We start from the raw sequence: 23,641 nt of genomic DNA, 5'->3' as shown, positions 1-23,641 counted from the left end.
ATGCCACCAGAGCCCCCAACTCCACTGTTGTGAGTGCCCTTGACTCTTCTGAACAAAAGGGACATAAAGAAAGAAGCTGCTGCCCTGAGATGTTAGCAGGAGAGAGGCAGTAGTGGCCACCACAAAATGGAGGCCAATGCCTGAGGCTGGAAGTGCAGAGAGGGCGGAGGCCTAGGGTTCCTTGTAGCCAAGAGCAGGTCAGTATAGGATGTAGTGGCCTCAGTAATCCCACAGCAATGGCACTGGAACCCAGGAACACCAGAACTGTGTGATGGAGAAAGCAGTTAGAGAGCAGGACCGGGCTGGTCAGATGATGGCTCCACTCTGAACATAGTAGCATCACCACTGTGTCTGCTGTCTTGGAGCCTCTCAGACACCTTTGGAATGGGAGCTTGAAGGTAATTCTTATCTAGTAGATGAGGACCACTCATTCATCCCACCTAGCCATACAGTGTCAAAGTGCTCTTCTATGATTCTCAAGCTGCATGGGACCTTGGGAACCCCTGGGTTACACTACAGACTCAAGTGTGACTCACCCACCCCCAAGGAGGGTATTTCTTTAGACAGCCTCTGTGATACTCATTAGAGAGCACTGTAGGATCTTGATAAGGAGGACAAGTGTGGCAACTTTCAACATTTAGTGGGCTTTAAAATAGTTTTGCCCAGACTATAATCTAAGACTAAAAACCTTAATCTTCATGAAGAAGTTAATATTGAATAAGTCTCTGGTTGAGTAAAAGAAGGAAAAGAAGTGTACCCCAAATGCTTTGAGGTGTTGCCCTACTTGCTTCTCTTCTGGAGGACAATGACCCACAAGTGAGATTCCTTGTAGGAGCCTTGAAATGGTACAACAGCTGATTTCATTGGAAAGAAGGGGTGCCAGTGCATATCAGACACCTCTTCCTGTCCATCAGATAGATTTCCTAGATGGCTGCAGGGTCAATGTGCAGTCTGCGATAAATGCACTCACATATTGTAACCCAAAGAGAAACATGAAATGATTCCTTTGTCCAGGAGAATTTCAGAGGTTGAAAACTCCATGACCCTTTAACCTCCCAATCCCTTTCCTCTGTGCACTCTCTTTCCTCTTGCCTTGTTTTGTTGAGGGATTTTCTTTTGTCTTCTGATTCTGCTTCATTTGGCCAGCTCTCTGTGGGTCTTTGGCACCTGGGAAGGTCTGAATGTGGCTTTTGTGTTTGCTGAACTGGACTGTGCCCAGCCAGGCAGAGATGATCACTAAGCTTTTCTATAGCTTCATAACTGCAAATTGCTCAGCCATTTGTTGTTTAATCCTCACAAGCCCTTTGTCCTGGAGGCAGTGCGGCATTATCATCACCCTTCATTTTCCAGTCGAGAAGGCGGACGATATGTGACTTGTTCAAGGACGTAGGTTGAGTTGAGAATCTGTCTACTTGGACCACGGGAGACTTGAAAGTGAACACAATAGCAGTGAAGCCCAACTGGGAAGAGTGGGTTAAACTGGGGTAGGCTGAAGTTTGCATCCTTTTGAATAAATTGTGACACCCTAAATTGAAGGTGTGAAAGAGTTACTGGTTGAAGACCTCTAGTGGGGAATCATGCCACAAAGAGAGCTTGTAAACTCAGATTATTTCTGGGTGGTAGCACTTCTAGAGATAAAATTTTGAGGTTAGTGTCATATAGGTTCCTTGATTACTTTAGGTGATCTATCCAGGCAATAATGAGTCAATAAAAGTCTCTGTTCAGCAGCACACAGCTTGTACTTCCATCCTGCCTATTGCGAAGGCTTTGTCCCTTCCCCCGGACCATGTCATTTCCCCCACCTTTTGAAGGTATCTTTGTTTTCTGCTTCATTAAGAAAATCTAACTCATCAGGCCTTTAGCTTCCTCATTCTTCTCCTTTTCAGATTTTCGAAGCTGTCCTTTTATTAATCCTACCTCCTCTCTGTCTTTTAAGAAAAAGTGGATCTGTCCTTTTGTCTGGGGGCAATCTTACCTTCCTCCCCTTGGTTACCTTTGATTTACCTTCTCAATGATTTCCTTCACTCTCCCCAGTCCCCTCTTCCTCTCTGGCATTTAATACCTCTTGTATTGACTCCAATCTCTACATGTATGCATTCATGATGCTCCTTTAGGTGATTCTAATACTCTTTCCAGCTGCCTGAATATTTTCCTCTTTCCTCCTCTTGTAAACCTTTTGAACCAGAAGACTCCACTTTCTATCTCCACTTCTTACCTCCCACCTTCAACCTCTTGTGGTCTTGCTCTGACATCACATGCTGTGGTTGCTGCACTCACTCTTCTGTGCGTTTGGTCTCCAATGACCTGTGATTGACCATACACAGGTTTTTTTTTCTTGCCTTCACATGTGATTATTGTATGCAACGTTTGCCATTGTAGATTATCCCTTGCTGTTGGAATCTTTTTCTCATTGAGTCCCATAATGCAGCCTGTCCTTGTCCCTTTCTGTGTTGGACTGTTCCCTGTGTCCTTCATAAGCCCCTTCAACCATATCCAGAGGTGCTTTCTTATGTCCCTCAGATAATTCACTTAGGGCTTTCTCTAGTGGTCCACTATTATGACAACATGACACCTAAGTCTCTACTTCTACCTTGAAATACCCTGCTGTGCTCCAACTCCTAATTTCAGACTTGTCATTGGATGTTTCCAAATTGATGACATGACAGCAGCCGAGGCAAAATGTATATAAAATGGAATTTATCATCTGCCCTCTAAAACCTGCTTCTTCCTCCTGAGTTCCCATTTCTGTTAATTATGTCACCAAGGGCGAAATCTTAGGGCCATCTTTAATCCCTTTCTCTCCTTGTCTCCTATCATCCAATTAAGTCCTGTCACTTCCTCCATCACAGTGTGCCTTGGATGTGTCCTTTGCCCTCACACTGCCGTGGTCCTGGTGCACTGCCTCTGACCTTGGCCTTCCTTATCTCTATCACTTGCCACCTGGCCTCTCTCTCTCCAGGCTGTCCTCTACAATCCATGCAGCACATTCTCTAGAAGAATTTCCTTGCATTTCCAGTTGCAGAGTGACAGTTATTTTGTTCACATTCTTTCCTGGCTCAGAGATTAGCAGTAGTTTCTTATTGCTTCTGAAATCAGCTTCAAATGTAGCTGCCTTCAGACTCTCTGCCTCTGGGCCCTGCTGCACATTTCTAGCCTGTTCTTCCCCTTAATGTCGCACAACACTCTGCTTCACTCAAACTTAAAATCCCTGAAATGCTCCTTGTTCTTTTTCACATCTTGGTTTTGATTTATGGCATTTCCTCTTCCTCTGACGCACCTTCTCTGTTCTCCATCCCCAATGCTTCAAAACTGCCTATTCTTCATGACCCAGTCCAAATGCTACTTAATTCAAGGGGTCAATTCAGGTGAGAGGAAGGAAGGAAGGAAGGAAGGAGGGAAGGAAGGAAGGAAGGAGATCCCTACAATGTCCTGACAGCTATGCGCTGACACTCTCAGCCATCCATGTACTGTGTATCTCTCCACTGCTCTTGTAAGCAGTGCTTCTCAATCTCAGCTGTACAGTAGAATCACTTGGGAGCTTCTAAAAATTACCAAAGCTCAGGCTCCATCCCAGACCAGTGAAATCAGAATCTCTGGGGCCATGACCCAGTGATTGATATTTTTAAGGCTCATTGCATGACTCCTCTGTGCAGCCAAGGATTAATGTCTACTACTATGTGAATTTTTGTAGATTATTTTTAGTGGCTCTGCATGTTTTTCCTGTTTCCAACTTTGGTTCTTGTGGGATTCTTTGTTTTTTAGCCTCTGTGATGTCTAGCACTGTTGTGTGTTTGTTTTGAGACGGAGTCTTGCTCTGTCGCCCAGGCTGGAGTGCAGTGGTGCGATCTCGGCTTAACTGCAACCTCCACCTCCCTGGTTCAAGCAATTCCCCTGCCTGAGGCTCCTGAGTAGCTGGGATTACAGGTGCACACTACCAAACCTGGCTAATTTTTTTGTATTTTTAGTAGAGATGGGGTTTCACCATGTTGGCCAGACTGGTCTTGAACTCCTGGTCTCAGGCAATCCGCCTGCCTCTGCCTCCCAAAGTGCTGAGATTACAGACATGAGCCACCGCTCCTGGCCAGCAGTGTTTTTTATACTCAGTGGAACTTCAAAGAAAAAAAGTGTTAAGATTTAAGAATGGAAAACAAATAAAAAGAGTTGAGTTTTAGGGAAGGAATGCCAACTGGCTCAGTGGCTATCCCACACTGGAAATGTTGAGTTAAGAGTCTCTTGTATGTTAAATAACTGACTTCAAGTATTTGGTGTAAACTCTTTGTATCCAAGCAGTTAATATGCCAATTGAGTATTTCTTAACATTTGTCTCATGAAACCTTACTTGCCCATGTAATAATGTTAGTTTGGTGCAAAAGTAATTGTGGTTTTTGCCTTTAAAAGTAATTGTATGTAGCAATTAATATAATGCTACATACAACTCAAATACCTTAGATGAGTACCTGTTCTACCTCTTGGGTTGTTCTCAAGATTAAACACATAAAACTTCTGGGAAAAAACAAAAACTTTAAAAACCATGGTTAGATATTATTTTTAATGAAGCTGTATTTTGTATATATATATATATATTTTTAAAGAAATGAATCTTAAAGAACTCCTGTTCAATGCATTCTGCCTTTCAGGAACACCATCGAATACCTTAAGTCAAAAGGAAAACTTGTCTTGTGGTGGGCATATCTACTTCTCTCCCTGTGCTATATTTCTGATAACAATTTGTGGATGTTGCAGAGTTTATTTTAGTCTAGGGGATGGGAATGAATTTAAAATCATTTCTACCTCAGGTGAGGCAGCCCCTTTCAGAAAAAAATAGCAAGTAAAGAAGGAAGACAGCTCAGAAAATTCTCTTTTCAACTTAGAAAAAGCACAGAATACCTCTTGGAAAGTGATTTAACAACCTGAACTCTGTAGCTGTATAGATTCGTGTTCAAAATCTGGCTCAGTTTACCAGCTATGTTGATCTTGGACAAAGTGCTTGGCCTCTCTGTGCTTTGGTGTCCTCGGCTGTGCATAGAGAGTAACATTTAGGTCTCAGTGTTGGGAGGATTGAGCCATATGATATATGGAAGGTAGCTGACACTTAGTAGGACCTCACAGAGGTTCTCTTTTCCTTCAGGCACCGTGGATATCAATGAGTCTTGTTTTTGTTGTGACCTTAGCAGGCTTCCTCTTAGTGTTTTTCAGGGCGTGCATTTTACTGGTATGTTTGTAAACAGAAATATACAATTTTGCTTTGGGTCTGAGAGGTTTTCATTATTTTTTGAACCACATAATGATTTTCTTTCTTTCCTCTTCTGCAAATTCATTGAATGTTGGAATTCCTTTGCAGTACCTTTGCCATAAATTCTACTCACTACATATAATTTAAATCAAGCAGGTATAACATAATTGCCCTCATAAGGAGAGTGTAGGATGGTATACAAACTTTGCTTCCAGGGAATTCACATTGCCATTTGAAAAAATTTCGAAACTGATTTTCCCAGTTGCAGAAGTTTCTGGAAACTTGGATTGAAGAGTCTACATACTTTTGTGGGATTCTAGTTAATGTATTGCCTTGAACATAGATTCCTTGAACAAGTGACAGTAGTCTCTTATAAATCACAGAAAAGTTCACCCTCATTCTAGTTACAAGTCCTATGCCATGAATCAAATCTTAGTAAAGACCAGCTTAGAAATCTTGAAAAAGGCCTGACATTTTGTTAAAATGACAGGCAAATAGATTTCTCCTGCCCTCCCTCCTCACATTTTCTTTCCCTGTTCAACAACAGTACAATTTGTGTAGTGGTATTTTCAGTCTTACTTCTTTTTCTATACTGAAAGTAATTTTTAAAGCATGAAACTAGGTACTTTGTTGCCCCCATACAGAAAGACTTTACAAGTTTAGCTGGAATAGAGCTGAAGAGCACATAAAGTTGATGTCAAGGCCTACTTACACCGAAGTAAAATTAGATTTATGGATTGAAATGGGAAGCCTAATTTTTATGTGCCTCCTTCCTAAAAGTCAGCTATTATCTAGAGAGAATACTATCTGAACCAATCTGAGTGAACCCAACCCATTTCATCTTCTAAGACTGGTTTGTTCATTACTTAGGAGATAAAGGCAGAGACTAGCTCATGGGGATTAAGAATGACAGAGTGACCCTCTGACACTAAGTTATAAATGTATTAGCATATTTTAGTACCTTGCCCAGACAGCCTGAGTCTTTCAAAAAAATTATTTTTTAAAGAATGATAAGATACATTTTTCCTCCACCCCAATTTAAATTTTCTGAATTTCTATTCACTGTTCACTATTTCCAATTCCTGGGTAACTCATCAATTTTTTAAATTTTTGTTTCTTTCCTAGCTTCTTCTGTTTCAGAGCTATGTTTCCCCAGTGGGCTACCACATCTCTGGGTTTCCAGTACTTGGAATTTTGCTTCCCAGTTGCAGAGCTAAGAAGCCAATTCACATTCCATCGTTGTCCTAAAGTCTTTTTCCTATTTTGAATATCCCATCTTGTCTGGATTTATCAAGGGGTAAGAAATATGTATTACTTTGACCTGAAAAATTCCTTGCTGAGTCCCACTCCATTAGAAAACAATAATATTTAAAAGAAATCAGCCAATCACAATTCCTAGGCCTGAACAGTTCACAGGATTTCAGAGGGAGTCTTTGTGTGATTGTTTCTCTTCACATAGTGACTGAAACAATTCAGGCTTAAAACACTCTGATCATTAGTTGGTATTACAGATGGTAGGATGAGCAATTATGCTGAATTGAATTTTTCCCATCTTAGCTATTTTAGGTTAAAGAGTCAGTGTAGAGCATGAGCTCTTAGGTGAGGTTTTCCAACGTTCCAAGGTTTTCCAACCCAGATGAAGTTACTGTCTGAGCTCCTGGCAAATGTTGAAGTTTTCCCTGTAATCCTGATAGGTTTCACCACAATTCTGATACATATTACTTGGTTTAATTATGTGCCATAGTCATAGAATTTTGGAAGTAGAAAGAAGCTTAAGGGTATCTAGTTAAATGCCCTTCTCTGTATTCTACAGATAAGAACATGGAGTTCGAATGGGATCTCAGAGAAATCTCAGAGAAAGATGAACTGGGGCATTTTTTAGTTTAACTTTCCTCCCAAGGAACTAATCCTTATCTCAGTATTTTCTAAATTAGACCAGCCACATTTTTCTTGCCTTGACATTCTCATTTCCCTTTGGACAGAGTAGGTTAGTCAAAATTTAGTGAAATGATAGACAATGATGTTGGTATTTAATTCAGATTCTTTCTTTTTGAGACAGAGTCTTGCTCTGTCTCCCAGGCCGGAGTGCAGTGGCGGGATCTCGGCTCATTGCAAGCTCAGCCTCCCAGGTTCACGCCATTCTCCTGCCTCAGCCTCCCGAGTAGCTGGGACTACAAATGCTCGCCACCACACCCAGCTAATTTTTTGTATTTTTAGTAGAGATGGGGTTTCACTGTGTTAGCCAGGATGATCTCAATCTTCTGACCTCGTGATCTGCCCGCCTCGGCCTCCCAAAGTGCTGGGATTAGAATGTTTTCAAAGGATGTCTAACAAAAACCAAGAAGTCCAGTGACTGCTGATGCTATTGGGACTGGGACATAGGAACCCTGCCCAATTCATGAGAGCCTCTCAGTGGCTGCTAGGAGACAGCTCTGGGAAATATATTTCTCAATAGAATTTGGTAGACTGGAGATGTGCTATCTTGAACTGTGATCCTTTGGGACACTTCCATCTCCCATATAAATTTATAACAAAGTTATCTGTCTATGGGCAGAAAGGAGGTGATCAGAAAAGATCAGAGGAGAATATGGAATAGCTCTGTGGTCAGTTATTCCAAAGCTAGGTTACAGGTGGGTGAAGTAGTAGATGGCATGATTTGGGTACATGGGTAGGATGAAGATGAACTTGCCTGGAATTATGTATTCCATGGGCCTGCACAAATACCTCCATCCCCTTTTAGAGATGTAGAAATCACCTGCTAAGATTCACCTACTTCCCTGGATACACAGAACTGTATGGGGGAAGGAGCTAGGGTTTTCATGCCAGGCAAGTTTCATCCTAATGCCAGTCCTATCAAGTACTCAATCTTAGAGGCAGGAAGAGAGTCACTAGCACTCTCTTTTCCTTGAAAAATGAAAAGATAAAAAATATATGGCTGTTGCCATGGATTTGTCCCTGTGCAATGCTGTAACAGTCTCCTTATTGAAGCTTTTGTTCACATTCCTAGCTGCAAAGGCAATGTATGTAAGCTCTGTGAAGGCAAGATCATGTCTATTGGGTCCACAGATGTATCTTCAGGGCCTGGCACAGTGCATACTCGACAAATATTTGTTGATAAAGAGGGAGGAGGTTGGAATAGTCAGAATCATAGAGGTACAAAGTTGAATAGTGGTTACCAGGGGCTGAAGGAGGTGGTATGGGGAATTATTGATTAACCAATCCAGAACTTCAGTTTCGGATGATGAAAAATTCTGGAGATGGACAGGGGTGATGGTTGCACAACAATGTGAATGTAGGGAACTTAAAGACACTGAACTGCACACACGGAAATGGTTAAAATGATAAATTTTCTGTCATGTATATTTTAAACCCCCCACCCCCAGACAAGATGGATGTATCTCTGTGGAAATAACATTTCCTGGCTCAGTAAGATTTCATTATTTTCTTACTTGCAGCTTGTGTAAACAAACCAAAACATTTTGTTATCAATGACTCTAGCACATGTTTTCATAAGATTATGTATTTTCTACATTAGTGGACTCACTTTAGCCATACTTTCTTCTGAGAGGTAGGCAAGGGCAAGGTGGGTATTAACTGTCTCTAAAGCGTGGGGCTTGTTCACATAGCAAGTTAAGAGCATTATTTGACTTAGAAATGGGATTAGCTCCCTAGGACTTTTGGAGAATGTATATGATTTTACACAATTAGCAGGAAGAGGTAATGTGAAGGTCTTGGATGAGAAGTGCCATGATGTTCTGGAGTAAGGATTTCAATTTGGTGGTAAAGAGAGCACTTGCCTGTTCAGTGTTAATCTAAAGTTGACTGAGTAGAGCATCTTTTTTAGGATGTTTTCTCAAGGGAAATGAGACTGGTTCTTATCTCTGTTGGCCTGAGGAGGCTTCTACTCTTTTCTACGACCTCTGTTCCTTCTTTCCGTAGTTCTTGAGGCTTCTACTCTTTTCTGCAACCTCTGTTCCTTCTTTCCGTAGTTCTTCAGGGCATTCCCTGTGGCCCCGGAGGCAGCAGACAATGTTTAAGTTCTATTTAATGGCTGTTACTTTTCTGCTTTCCTATTTATGTCAGAGATGATTATGATTCAGAGAATCTCCATGTTCCCTCACATTTCCTAGCCTTTTGTAGCTAGGCAGGGCTATGTGGTAACTGGCCAATGGGCAGAGCAGAAGCAATGCTTGTCACTTTGAGACTCAAGCGTTTAAAGATCCATGTGAAGCCCTCCTGCTCCTTCCACTGCTTTAGAGATTTGGAAAGTGTTGAGATGTGAAACATCTGTCAGTGTTGGTCCCTGAGTCACCGTGTGGAGCAGATCCTCCCTCCCCTCTCCTTTGCCCTCTCCCACTGTGCAAGCTTGAGTGAGAAACATATCCTTGGTATGTTAAAATTCTGAACTCTCAGGGTCAATTTATTAATGCCTATCTTAACTCACCCCCTATTAGACTCACTTCCTATTTTCCTTGAGAGCAGGAGTTATATGCATGTGCTTCTAAAAATCTTTGTATCCTGGGTACCTCACACGGTGTTTTGCATGTGGTAGATGCTGAGTACATGCTTACTGAATGAATAAATGCATGAAAAGATAACTGAATGCATTCATAATTCGCCATGCTAGGTATTCACATTGAATACAACATGAGCTGTCTTATCTACTTCTGGTTGTTGATAGTCCCCTAGAGTCCTTAGAGTCTCCTTTGTCTGCAACCTCCCTTCTTAGACTTGTTCTCATCTGTGAGGGTACAGAATGCTGACTGACCCACATGGCATGCTGGGAAAGAAAGGCGTAGAAAACACTTGACATTATATTTTGCTACCACCCCTCCCTGCTCAGCCTATCCCTCTGAGCCTCAGCTATCTTCATTTTTATAATTCTGCCCCTGAACTGGGATTGAGACAAACCTTTTGCTTCTATTTGACATTTTCCTCTGCTTTAAAAAATGGGGAACAAATAATTATAATTTTGACAGCTGGCCTCTTATACTGTGCCATGCACTGTAATAAGTGCTTTACTTGAATTATTTTATTTAATTTTCATGACACTCAGTGAGATAACTACTATTAGAACCCTAGTTTAGAGGGGAGGAAACCGAGGTCCCTAAGCTGGACTTGCCCTAGGTCTCATGGCAAGGGGAGCAGAATAGCAGAGCTGGAATCTCTGTCATGGGCTCTCTGGGGTCAAGGCTTATATTCCTAAACATTAAACTGTTCTCCGATGCCATGTCTTTCTTTGCAACTTTTCCAGAGCTTCTCTGCTGCAGGAGTTAGTCTCTGGACTCCACACCTCCAACAACCTGGCCCCCAGGCACTTCACTGCCACATGGCTCACAGCCCCACATCTTCCGGCTTCTTTATTAAAGTGATTCTTCCACACAGTTCTTGCTGGACACTGTGCTAACTGCCTGGCCAGCTGATCTGTCCCCGAGTCTTCAGATTGGGCAGTCCCCCTACCTGGTGCTCTGTGAAATCTTTCCCTCCTCTGGTTGGATTCCCTCAGATGTCTCAATTATTTCCAGGCATTAGCCATTGAGAGGATCATGCTTCAAGGCAGATTGTCTGGCCTCCTCCTCACCTGTGTGCACTGAGCTCTTAGGTCTCCTTCGTTCATTTAATGGACAGCCATCAGATCACATTGCTTGGCTTGTGTCTAAAGTGATATTGTTCTCATTGCTAGAGGATTTCATGTAGTAGTCTTTGAATATTCTTAAGACTTGGACAACTCCTCCACAGACATGCATATAATGGTTGCTGAGGATACCTCCTGCTGCTTCTAAGATGTTAGAGTCAAGAGAAACCCAAAGTGAAGCTTTTGTTTATTATTTTCTGAACACTCTACATCAATTTATTCTTACTTTTTTATATTGAGGTATAACAGTAAGTGGACATGTCTTCAGGCACAGTTTTCAGTAAGACCTAGTTTAGGAAGTTGAGTTTTTAGAAGTGAATTCCCTTAAAATCTCCCTGAATCCATGGTCCCCATGGTAAGTCTTCATGATCTCAAAAGAAAAGTCCTATTTCCCTTCTGACTTCATACAACATTTATTAGATGACTTTTCTGTTTTTGTTTTTTTTTAAATATATGCTCATTGTAGAAAATGCAGAGAAGTTCTGTAGAGCTCTTTGTCCAAGTCTGGTGGGTTCTTTCTGAAATTTTAAATTAAGGTCTCTGTACATAAATCTCTATTCTTCATTTAAATCAGCTGACACTAAACTGACTTTAAAGTCAGACCACTAAATCTTGGATTCAAGGCAGCATCTGAGGCCCCTCTTTAGGTTGAATTATGCATTGTAAGCTGTTCAGAAGAAGGTCAAAAGTGCAAGCCTGAGGAGACAGGGAGGCCCCCAAAGGAGTGTGATTCTGCTGCCCCAGATAGCTCTCACCCTGAGCAGCACCATCTCCAGAAATAACATGTGTGGGTGAAAGCAATCAACAGAACTCAGATCTGGAATTCCAGACAGCCACAAACATATCAACCTAAATGTAAAGTGGCACTGCTAACAGTCCATCTATAATTACCTCTCATTTTATTAGTTGCAAAGGGTAATTGTATCCAGAAAATTCTTAATGCAAATATATGCTACAGAGAATGTATATGTTGCTCTGAGAAAAAAATGTGGTAGAGAAGTTTCAATAATGCTAAGTGATTTTCTAGCGCTCATCACTGATTAAGTACCATCTGGGCTGTAGGAAAACAGGGGAAGGGGAGTTGCCAGAAGTCAGGATGTCTGAATTCTCTCTGGCCTCTCAAATCTTTTAATCTGTCAACTCTTTGCCCTTAAGTGTCTTGAGGGAGGGGAATCGCTTTGGAAAATACCAGGCAAGCAGTTATATTCTTGGGACTGGATGCTCAGGCAGCTGGTTTTGGTAGAGCTGAGGTTTAGGCCAATCCTGATGCATGCGCCATTGGCAAATAATAATCATAACATGCCCTTTCAAGACAGCCTACGCAGCTCTGAAGGGATGTTGAATGCCATGCCTTTCTTCATCTAAGCTACATGAGTACAGATCTAAAAATTAATATAATTGTTTTAAGCACTGGCTTTTAGGAGCTAAGAGATGTTAGAGATCAAACTCCGTATCTGTGAATGTTAGAGTTGTATTAGGATTGAGCTGCAATAGTCCTATTACTGAGGTGGATATGAAATAGAAAGCAGAGAGCATAGCGCCTTGCAGAGATGCTCAGAAAATGTTGTTGCTAATAATGAAATTATCCAGAAACTCCAAATACTCATATGCCTAGTAGAAAAATCATAATCCGCTTTCAAATGGTTTTCAAATACAATGGCAGTTTTCACTATCATAGTTTCTGTTTTTATTTATTTATTTTGCATATTAGACATCCTTTTAAAAATAGATTATATGTTTTTAGGGCTGTTTTTAAGGAATGATTGCCTATTATTAGAGCCAATCAGGCAATAATTTGAAATAGTTAAAATTACCTTTTTGAATACATCTGACAACAATTACAAAGAAATTGTAAAGAAATTACCTGTTGTGTGCATCAGTTGATCAGTGCAATACATTTAGTTTCCACTGGAATCTTTCTGGAGAGTTACTATAGGATGAGTGAGGCAAGGCACTTGAGTTGGGAGAAAGGCATGCATGGAATTAATGTTCCTTTTCACTGTTTTTTGGAGATGCTAAAGATCTCTTCTTCTTTCCCTTACTATGTTCAGTCATTTGATAATGAAAGAGAGTGTATAGAGGAAAGGGAAAGGAGGGAGAGTGCCAGAGGGCATAAGCAAGGTCTGTCTACACCATGCGAGCTGAAATATGGGCATTCCATGCCTGCCATATGTCTGTTCCTTGCATTTTGGAGAGGGGCTCGGTGAGGGGCCTAGAGATTCTCGTGGACCTAAGAGGAATACCTTCAGCCAATTCAGATGTTTATAGATACACAAGGAGGGATGTAGGGGTGAGCCTCTTTATGGATTCTAGCAGCTTAATGGGAAAGAAAAATGCTTGGCTATTTTGCCCATTGGGATGGGCAGCTAGACCCAGCACCAATGCCTTTCAGCCATTGATAAGGGCTGAACTTCCATGTTGTGACTTGGAAGCCAGGAGCCACATGGTGAAGGGGTGACAGCAGGTGGGAGGTTCCCAGGGACCATTCTTTGAGCCTAGATCTGAGAGAGAGAGATACCCATGCGTTGGAATTTCTGCAGAGTAATCCTAATATGCCTTCTATGTATGTATGTATATCATAGGTGTGCATATATATGTAGTATATCATAGGTGTGCATATGTATGTATATAATGAACATGGGCTAGGGAATGACTGTGATGTGTGAGTGACCGTGTGGGAAGGCAGCCCTTGTTTAGTGTGAGATGGCCATAAGGACTCACCCTCTTCTCCTGCTAATACTGATTTCATCCCCACATCTCTCCTTCTTGCCAGCATAGGTAGATCATCATGTCTGGGACTGTTTTCCTCCAGCCTCACTCCTTATTTTCCATTTTACCTCTCTGCTGGCTCAGAGTGGAATTGGTGATTGCAGAACTCTGGGAAGACGCAGAATTATGGATAGCAGCTTTCTGAATGTACATTTAAGAATGTTGAATATTGGCTCTCACTCTCTTCTGGCTTGTAGGGTTTCTGCCTAGAGATCTGCTGTTAGTCTGATTGGCTTCCCTTAGTGGATAACCTGGTGTTTATCCTGGCTGCCCTTAATATTTTTTCCTCCATTTCAACCTTGGTGAATCTGATGATTATGTGTCTGGGGGTTGCTCTTCTCGAGGAGTATCTTTGTGGTGTTCTCTGTATTTCCTGAATTTGAATGTTGGTCTCTTTTGCTAGGTTGGGAAAGTTCTCCTGTATAATATCCTGAAGAGTGTTTTCCATCTTGGTTCCATTCTCCCCATCACTTTCAGGTACACTAATCAAATGTAGGTTTGGTCTTTTCACATAGTCTCATATTTCTTAGAGGTTTTGTTCATTCCTTTTCATTATTTTTTCTCTAACCTTGTCTTCATGCTTTATTTCATTAAGTTGATCTTCAATCTCTGATATCCTTTCTTCCACTTGATTGATTCAGCTATTGATACTTGTGTATGTTTCATGAAGTTCTCGTGCTGTGTTTTTCAGCTCCATCAGGTCATTTATGTTCTTCTCTAAACTGATTATTCTAGTTAGCAATTCATCTAACCTTTTTTCAAGGTTCTTAGCTTCCTTGAGTTGGGTTAGAACATACTTCTTTAGCTCAGAGGAGTTTGTTATTACCCACCTTCTGAAGCCTACTTCTGTCAATTTGTCAAACTCATTCTCTGTCCAGTTTTGTTCCCTTGCTGGTGAGGAGTTGTGATCCTTTGGAGGAGAAGAGGCATTCTGGTTTCTGGAATTTTCAAACTTTCTGTGCTGGTTTTTCCTCATCTTCATGGATTTATCTGTCTTTGGTCTTTGATGCTGGTGATCTTCGGATGGGGTTTCTGTGTGGATGTTCTTTTTGTTGATGTTGATGCTATTCCTTTCTGTTTGTTAGTTTTCCTTCTAACAGTCAGACCCCTCTGCTGCAGGTCTGCTGGAGTTTGCTAGAGGACCCTGTTTGCCTGGGTATCACCAATGGAGGCTGTAGAACAGCAAAGATTGCTGCCTGTTCCTTCCTCTGGAAGCTTCATCCCAGAGGGGCACCCTCCAGATGCCAGCCAGAGCTTTTCTGTATGAGGTGTCTGTTGATCCCTGCTGGGAGGTGTCTCCCAGTCAGGAGGCACAGGGGTCAGGGACCCACTTGAGGAGGCAGTCTGTCCTTTAGCAGATCTTGAGTGCTGTGCTGGGAGGTCCACTGCTCTCTTCAGAGCCAGCAGGCAGGAATGTTTGAGTCTCCTGAAGCTGCACCCACAGCCGCCCTTTGCCCCAGGTGCTCTGTCCCAGGGAGATGGGAGTTTTATCTATAAGTCCCTGACTGGGACTGCTGCCTTTTTTTCAGAGATGGCCTGCCCAGAGAGGAGGAATCTAGAGAGGCAGTCTGGCTACAGTGGCTTTGCTGAGCTGTGGTGGGCTCCACCCTGTTCGAACTTCCCAGTATTTTTGTTCACACTGTGGGGCGAAAACTGCCTACTGAAGCCTCCATAATGGCAGACGCCCCTCCCCCCACCAAGCTCAAGCATCTCAGGTTGACTTCAGACTGCTGTGCTGGCAGCGAGAATTTCAAGCTAGTGCATTTTAGCTTGCCTAGCTCCGTGGGGGTGGGAATCCACTGAGCTTGACCACTTGGCTCCCTGGCTTCAGCTCCCTTTCCAGGGCTGTGAATGGTTCTGTCTCGCTGGCATTTCAGGTGCCACTGGGGTATGAAATGAAACTCCTGCAGCTGGCTCGGTGTCTGTCCAAAGGGTTGCCCCGTTTTGTGCTTAATACCCAGGGCCCCAGTGGCATAGGCACCTCAGGGAATCTCCTGGTCTGTGGGTTGCGAAGACTGTAGGAAAAGCATAGTATCTGGGGCTGGAGTGCACCATCCCTTACAGCAGGGTCCCTCATGGCTTCCCTTGGCTAGGGGATGGAGTTCCCCGACACCCTGTGCTTCCCAGCTGAGGTGAAGTCTCACCCTGCTTTGGCTCACCCTCCGTGGGCTGCACCCACTGTCTAACCAGTCCCAATGAGATAAGCCAGGTACCTCAATTGGAAATGCAGAAATCACTGGCCTTCTGCATTGATCTCACTGGAAGCTGCAAACTGGAACTGTTCCTATTTGGCCATCTTGCCAGCCACACTACTATGCCACTTTAAAAGATCCAGTTTCATTTTTCTACATGTGGCTTGCCAATTACCCAAGCACCATTTGTTGAATAGATTTTCTCTACTTCACGTTTTTGTTTGCTTTGTCGAAGATTGGTTGACTGTAAAGTATTTGGCTTTACTTCTGGGTTCTCTATTTTGTTACATTGGTGTGTATGCCTGTTTTTATACCAGTGCCATGCTGTTTTGGTGACTATGGCCTAATAGTATAGTTTGAAGTCAAGTAATGTAATGCCTCCAGATTTTTTCTTTTTGCTTAGTCTTACTTTGGCTATGTGGGCTCTTTTTTGTTTCCTTATGAATTTTCAGATTTTTTTTTTCTAGTTCTGTGAAGAATGGTGGTGGTATTTTGATGGGGATTGCATTGAATTTGTAGATTGCTTTTAGCAGTATGTTCATTTTCACAATATTGATTCTACCAATCCATGAGCATGGGATGTTTCCATTTGTTTGTGTCACCTGTGATTTCTTTCAGCAGTATTTTGTAGTTTTCCTTGCAGAGGTCTTTTACCTCCTTGGTTAAGTATATTTCTAAGTATTTTATTTTAATTTTTGCAGCTATTATAAAAGCAGTTGGGTTCTTGATTTGATTCTCAGCTTGGTTGCTATTGGTGTATAGCAGGGCTTTGATTTGTGCATGTTGATTTCTTATCCTGAAATGTTACTGCATTTATTTACCAGTTTGAGGAACTTTTTGAATGAATCTTTAGGGTTTTCCAGGTATGTGATCATGTCATCAGCAGAGACAGTTTAACTTCCTCATTACCAGTTTGGATGCCCTTTATTCCTTTGTCTTGTCTGATTGCTCTGGCTAGGACTTCTGGTATTATGTTGAAAAGAAGTGGTGAAAGTGGGCATCCCTAACTTGTTCCAGTTCTCAGGGGAATGCTTTCAACTTTTCCCCATTCAGTATGATGTCGACTGTGGGTTTGTCATAGATGGCTTTTATTACCTTAAAGTTTGTGCCTTCTATGCCAGTTATGCTGAGGGTTTTAGTCATAAAGGGATGCTGGATTTTTTTCAAATGCTTTTTCTGTGTCCATTGAGATGCCATGTGATTTTCATTTTTAATTCTGTTTATATCACATTTATTATTAAACCATCCCTGCATCCCTGGGATGAAAGCCACTTGATCATGGTGGATTATCTTTTTGTTATGCTGTTGGATTTGGTTAGCTAGTATTTTGTTGAGAGTTTTTGCATGTATGTTTATCAGGGATATCGCTCTGTAGTTTTCTTTTTTTGTTATGTCCTTTCCTGGTTTGGGTATTAAGGTGATACTGGCTTCATAGAACGATTTAGGGAGGATTCCATCTTTTTCAATCTTTTGGAATAGTGTCAATAGGATTGGTACCAACTCTTCTTTGAATGTCTGATATAATTTAGCTGTGAATCTATCTGGTCCTGGACCTTTTTTTCTTGATACCTTTTAAATTTTCCTTTCAACCTCACTGCTTATTATTGTATTGGTTCAGAGTTTCTATTTCTTCCTGGTTTAATCTAGGAGGGTTGTGTATTTTCAGGAATTTATCCATCTCTTCTAGGTTTTCTAGTTTATGCACATAAAGGTGTTCATAGTAGCATTGAATGATCTTTTGTATTTCTGTGGTATTGGTTGTAATATCGCCTGTTCCATTTCTAATTGAGCTTATTTGGATCGTCTCTTTTCTTGATTAATTTTGCTAATGGTCTATCAGTTTTATTTATCTTTTCAAAGAAACAGTTTTTGTTTCATTTATATTTTGTATTTTTGTTTTTTTTTCAGTTTCATTTCATTTCGTTTCGTTTCATTTCATTCAGTGCTGCCCTGATCTTCGTTATTTCTTTTATTCTGCTGGGTTTGGATTTGGTTTGTTCTTGTTTCTCCAGTTCCTTGAGGTATGACCTAAGATTGTCTGTTTGTCCTTTTTCATACTTTTTGATGAAGGCATTTGATCCTATGATATTTCCTCTTAGCACCACTTCTGCTGGATCCCAGAGGTTTTGATAGGTTGAGCCACTATTATCGTTCAGTTCAAAGAACTTTTTAATTTCCATCTTGATTTCATTGTTGACCCAGTGATCATTCAGGAGCAGGTTTGTAATTTCCACGCATTTTCATGGTTTTGAGGGTTCCTTTTGGAGTTGATTTTCAATTTTATTCCACTGTGGTCTGAGAGAGTACTTGGTATAATTTTGATTTCCTTAAATTTTTTGAGACTTGCTTTGTGGCCTATCATATGGTCTATCTTGGAGAATGTTCCATGTCCTGATAAATAGAATATATGTGCTGCAGTTGTTGGGTAGAATGTTCTGTACATATCTGTTAAGTCCATTTGTTCTAGGGTATAGTTTAAGTCCATTGTTTCTTCGTTGATTTTCTGTCTTGAAGTTTTCTAGTGCTGTCAGTGGAGTATTGAAGTCCTCTGCTATTGTTGTGTTGCTCTCTATCTCATTTCTTAGGTCTAGCAGTAATTGTTTTATACGTTTGGGAACTTCAGTGTTAAGTGTGTATATATTTAGGATTGTGGTATTTTTCTGTTGGACTAGTCATTTTATCATTATATAATGCCCTTCATTGTCTTTTTAAACTGCTGTTGCTTTAAAGTTTGTTTTGTCTGATAGAAGAATAGCTACCCCTGATTGATTGCTTTTGGTGTCCATTTATATGGAATATCTTTTTCCACCCCTTTACCTTAAGTTTATGTGAGTCCTCATGTGTCAGGTGAGTCTCTTGAAGTCAGCAGATATTTGATTGGTGAGTTCTTATTCGTTCTGCCATTCTGTATCTTTTAACTGGAGCATTTAGGCCATTATATACATTCAATGTTAATATTGATATGTGAGGGGCTATTCTATTCATCATGCTATTTCTTGCCTGAATAGCTTTTTTTTTTTAAATTGGATTTTTGTTCTATAGAACCTGTGAAATGTATGTTTTAAGGATATTCTACTTTGGTGTATTTTGAGGATTTGTTTCAAGATTTAGAGTTCCTTTTAGCAGTTCTTGTAGTGGTGGCTTTGTAAAAGCAAATTCTCTCAGCATTTGTTTATCTGAAAAAGATTATATCTTTCCTTCATTTTTGAAGCTTAGTTTCACTGGATACAAAATTCTTGGCTGATAATTGTTTTGTTTAAGGAGGCTAAAGATAGGACCCCAATCCCGTCTAGCTTGCAGGGTTTCTGCTGAGAAATCAGCTGCTATCTGATAGGTTTTCCTTTACAGGTTACTTGGTGCTTTTGCCTAACAGCTCTTAAGATTCCTTTGTCTTGACTTTCACAGGTATTCTTGGAACTTCTTGTATTTGATTGTCTAGATCTCTAGCAAGGCTGAGGAATTTTCCCTCAATTATTCTCTCAAATATGTTTTCCAAACTTTTAGAGTTCTCTTTTTCCTTGGGAACACCAATTATTCTTAGGTTTGGTCATTTAACATAATCCCAAACTTCTTGGAGGCTTTGTTCATTAAATTTTTTTTTTCTTTGTCTCTGTTGGATTGGGTTAATTTGAAAACCTTGTCTTCAAGCTCTGAAGTTCTTTCTTCTACTTGTTTGATTCTATTGAGACTTTCTAGTGCATTTCGCATTTCTGTAAGTGTGTCCTTGATTTCCAGAAGTTGTGACTGCTTTTTATTTATGCTATCTATTTCACTGTAGGTTTTCCCATTCATATCCTGTATCCTTTTTAAAAAAATTTCTTTAGGTTGAATTTCACCGTTCTCTGGTGCCTCCTTGATTGGCTTAATATTCAACCTTCTGAATTCTTTCTCTGGTATTTCAGAGATTTCATCTTGGTTTGAATCCATTGCATGTGAGCTAGTATGATCTTCTGGGGGGTGTTAAAGGACATTGTTTTGTCATATTACCAGAATTGTTTTTCTGGTTCATTTTCATTTGGACTATGTCAGAGGGAAGATCTGGGACTCAAGGGCTGCTGTTCAGCTTCTTTTGCCCTACAGGCTGCTCCCTTGATGTGGTGCACTCCCCTTTCCCCTAGGGATGGGGGTTCTTGAGAGCCAAACTGCAGTGATATTTATTTCTCTTCTGGATCTAGCCACCAAGCAGAGCTACCAGACTCGGGGCTAGTACTGGCTCCATCTATAAAGATTCCTGTGATGTGATCTGTCTTCAGGTCTCTCAGCTGTAGATACCAGCACTTACTCTGGTGGAGGTAGCAGGGGAGTGAAGTGGACTTTGTGAGGGTACTTGATTGTATTTTTGTTAAATGTGCTGGTTTTATGTTGGTTGGCCTCCAGCCAGGAGGTGGTACTTTCAAGAATGCAGCAGCTCTGGTTATATAGGGAGGATCACACAGTAGGTGGGGCCATAGCGCTCCCAAGAGATTATGCCCTTTGTCTTGGGCTACAAGGGCCGGTAGAGAAAGCCCATTGGGTAGGGGCAGGGTTTGATATGTCTGAGCTCAGATTCTCCTTGGGCAGGGCTTGCTGTGGCTGCTGTGGGTGATAGGGGTTTGGTTCCCAGACCAATGGAGTTATGTCCTCAGGGGGATCATGACTGTGTCTGCTGTGTCACACAGGTCACTATGAAAGTGGGAGAAATCCATAGCCCACAGCCCAAAAGGCCAGTCTCACTCCCACCATGCCCCACCAACAACAGCACCAAGTTTATTTCCAGGCAGCCAGTGATCATGGCTGAGAACTTGCCCCAGGCTACAAGCTTTCCAGCTGAGAAAGCAAGCAGGCTTACATTTTCTTGGCTGTCCCATGGAGCCTGCAGCAACAGTCCACTTCCTTCAAATGATCTGTGGATTCTCTTGCGTTTCCTCATATGTTCCTCTGGTGGTTCTTGGAGCAAAAGTTCATGACATGGGTCTCCACACGCTGCTCTGTCTGTCTGAGTGGGAGCTGCAAGTTAGTCCTGCCTCCTACCTGCCATTTTTTCCTATCTCCCCTAATTATTTTTTTGTTTTTTTCTATTGCTCCAAGTCTCTGGACTACATTGTTAGTGTGGTTTTCCTCTCCCTTTCAAGTGCAAAGTCTTTCTGAGTACTTTCATTATTGTATAATTGGAGCTTTACAATATTTTGGGAGGGCATCTTTTAAATATCCCAGTGAATACTGAAGAACATTATTAATCCAACCCATTTTAAATGTCCAGCAAGAAAAGGAGAAAAGTGCATACATTTCTCTCCAATCTGATTTAATTTGCATTATGTAAGGTAGCCTCCTGGATAAAGCTACTGCTCTGGGACAAAAGACTTTTGGAAGAATTTTGGACCTTCTCATTCTTAACAAACTTAGAAGGTGGCTTAATTGTTGGTTCATTCATTCATTTATTAATCAGTATTTATCACATACTTATTGTGTTCCAATTGCTGTAGTGGGCACTGTAATACAAAGGTGAATGAGGCACAGTCTTTAACTTTCAATGGGGAAGACAGAGTCATAAGCAATAGTTGTGATACCGTGTGTGGAGTGGATGGTAGAGACAAGAACAGGATGTCATGGGAGACCTGGGGGCCACTCAACCCAGCTGAGGGCCCTGGGCAGGCTCAGTGGAGAGAGTGAGGCCTGAACTGACACATGAAGGATGAGGAGGCTGAAGAAAGGACAATAAGATATAGGGGGAGAGGGACTCAAACAAGTCCATTGGATTTGAGAATTAGGAAACCATTAGTAACATCAGCCAGAGCAGTTTGAATGGAATGGTGGGGGTTTTTCAATAGAAAGCTGGATCGTAGCAGACTGGAGAGAGGCCAGGGACTGAGAAAGTGGAGATGAAAGGGAAAGGGTGAGGGCAAGAAGGATGATGGCCTCCAGAGAGTCTTGGCATCAAAGATGTATTTATTTTTATTTTTTATTTTTTAGGGCTTGAAAAATTTGTGCAGTGTTCCAAAAGCAGAGTAAAGGAGGAAAGGTCAGGAAGTATGGGAGAGAGCCAGGCAAGTGGTGAGAGCCAAGAGTTCAGGTAAATGAGAAGGCTTTACATAATGGGAGTTGCCCTGACAGAGAAAGTTTGGATCTGCCTGGTCTGTACAATAAGATTTTCTTTTTGGTGCCTGTTTGGTATAATGGGACAGGAGGCACTGATGTGTGTTGGCTTCGTGTCCCCACCAAAATCTCACCTTGAAGTGTAATGATGCCCCTGTGTCATGGGAGGGACCTTGTGGGAGGTAATTGAATCATGGAGGTGTGCTTTTCCCATGCTGTTCTTGTGATAGTGAACAAGTCTCATGAGCTCTGATGGTTTTATAAAGGGGAGTTCCCTGGCACACACTATCTCTTGCCTGCTGCCATGTAAGATGTGTCTTTTGCCTTCCACCATGATTGTGAAGCCTCCCCAGCCATGTAGAACTGTGAGTCCATTAAATCTCTTTTTCTTTATAAATTGCCCAGTCTCGGGTATGTCTTTATTAGCAGTGTGAGAACAGACTAATACAGTAAATTGGTACCAGGAGTGGGGTGCTGCTGTAAAGATACCTGAAAATGTGGAAGCGACTTTGGAACTGGGTATCAGGGAGAGGTTGGAACAGTTTAGAGTGCTCAGAAGAAGACAAGAAGATGTGGGAAAATTTGGAACTTCCTAGAGATTTGTTGAATGGCTTTGACCAAGATGCTGACAATGAAATTCAGGCTGAGGTGATCTCAGATGGAGATAAGGAACTTGGTAACTGGAGCAAAGGTGACTCTTGCTATGCTTTAGCAAAGAAACTGGCAGCATTTTCTCTTGCCCTAGAAATTTGTGGAACTTTAAACTTGAGAGAGATGATTTAGGGTATCTGGTAGAAGAAATGTCTTAACAGAAAAGTGTTCAAGAAGTGACTTGGGTGTTCTTAAAAGAAATCAGTTTTATAAAGGAAACAAAGCATAAAAGTTCAGAAAATGTGCAGCCTGATGATGTGATAGAAAAGAAAAACTCGTTTTCTGAGGAGAAATTCAAGCAGGCTGCAGAAATTTGCATAAGCAATGAGGAGCCAAATGTTAATTGCCAAGACAATGAGGAAAATGTCTTCAGGGTATGTCTTCATGGCAGCCCCTCCCATCACAGGCCTGGAGACCTAGGAGGAAAAAATGGTTTCATGGGCCAGGCCCAGGGACCCCATGTTGTTTGCAGCCTAGGGACTTGGTGCCCTGAGTCCCAGCCACTCCTGCTGTGGCTAAAAGGGGCCAAGGTGCAGCTTGGGCTGTGGCTCCAGAGGGTGCAAGCCCCAAGCCTTGGCAGCTTTTATGTGATGTTGAGTCTTCAGGTACACAGAAGTCAAGAATTGAGATTTGGGAACCTCTGCCTAGTTTTCAGAGGATGTATGGAAATGCCTGGATATTCAGGAAGAGACTTGCCACAGGGAAAGGGCCCTCATGGAGAGCCTCTGCTATGGCAGTGTGTAAGGGAAATGTGGGGTTGAATCCCCCATACAAAGTCTCCACTGAGTCACTGCCTAGTGGAACTGTGAGAAGGGAGCCACTATCCTGCAGACCCCAGAATGGTAGATCCATCGACAGCTTGCACCATGATCCTTGTAAAAGCCACAGATGCTCAATGCCAACCTGTGAAAGGAGCCAGTAGGGGGTTGTACTCTGCAAAGCCACAGGGATGGAGCTGCCCAAGACCATGGGAACCCACCGCTTGCATTGCTGTGACCTGGATGTGAGCCATGGAGTCAAAAGAGATCATTTTGGAGCTTTCAGCTTTGACTGCCCTGCTGGATTTCAGACTTGCATGGGGACTGTAGC

At 41.8% G+C, this 23,641-nt stretch overlaps 1 long non-coding RNA gene across 4 annotated transcripts in view; it reads left to right on the top strand.

Moving 5' to 3' along the window:
- Positions 1–23,641, top strand: part of LOC105463502 (uncharacterized) — a 287,881-nt gene that overhangs the window by 74,045 nt on the left and 190,195 nt on the right. The window contains exon 1 of one of the 4 annotated variants that reach the window (XR_011620891.1): positions 6,371–6,530. The exons of the other annotated variants lie outside the window; for them this stretch is intronic. This is a non-coding gene — a long non-coding RNA (uncharacterized lncRNA). Of the gene's footprint in view, positions 1–6,370; positions 6,531–23,641 lie in introns of those variants that run through there. 4 annotated transcript variants of the gene reach the window in all.

Source organism: Macaca nemestrina, chromosome 3 (assembly GCF_043159975.1).
Source record: "Macaca nemestrina isolate mMacNem1 chromosome 3, mMacNem.hap1, whole genome shotgun sequence".
Taxonomy (NCBI): Eukaryota; Metazoa; Chordata; class Mammalia; order Primates; family Cercopithecidae; genus Macaca; species Macaca nemestrina.
The sequence above is the reverse complement of the archived record's forward strand: the minus strand, read 5'-3'. Positions and strand labels throughout refer to the sequence as shown.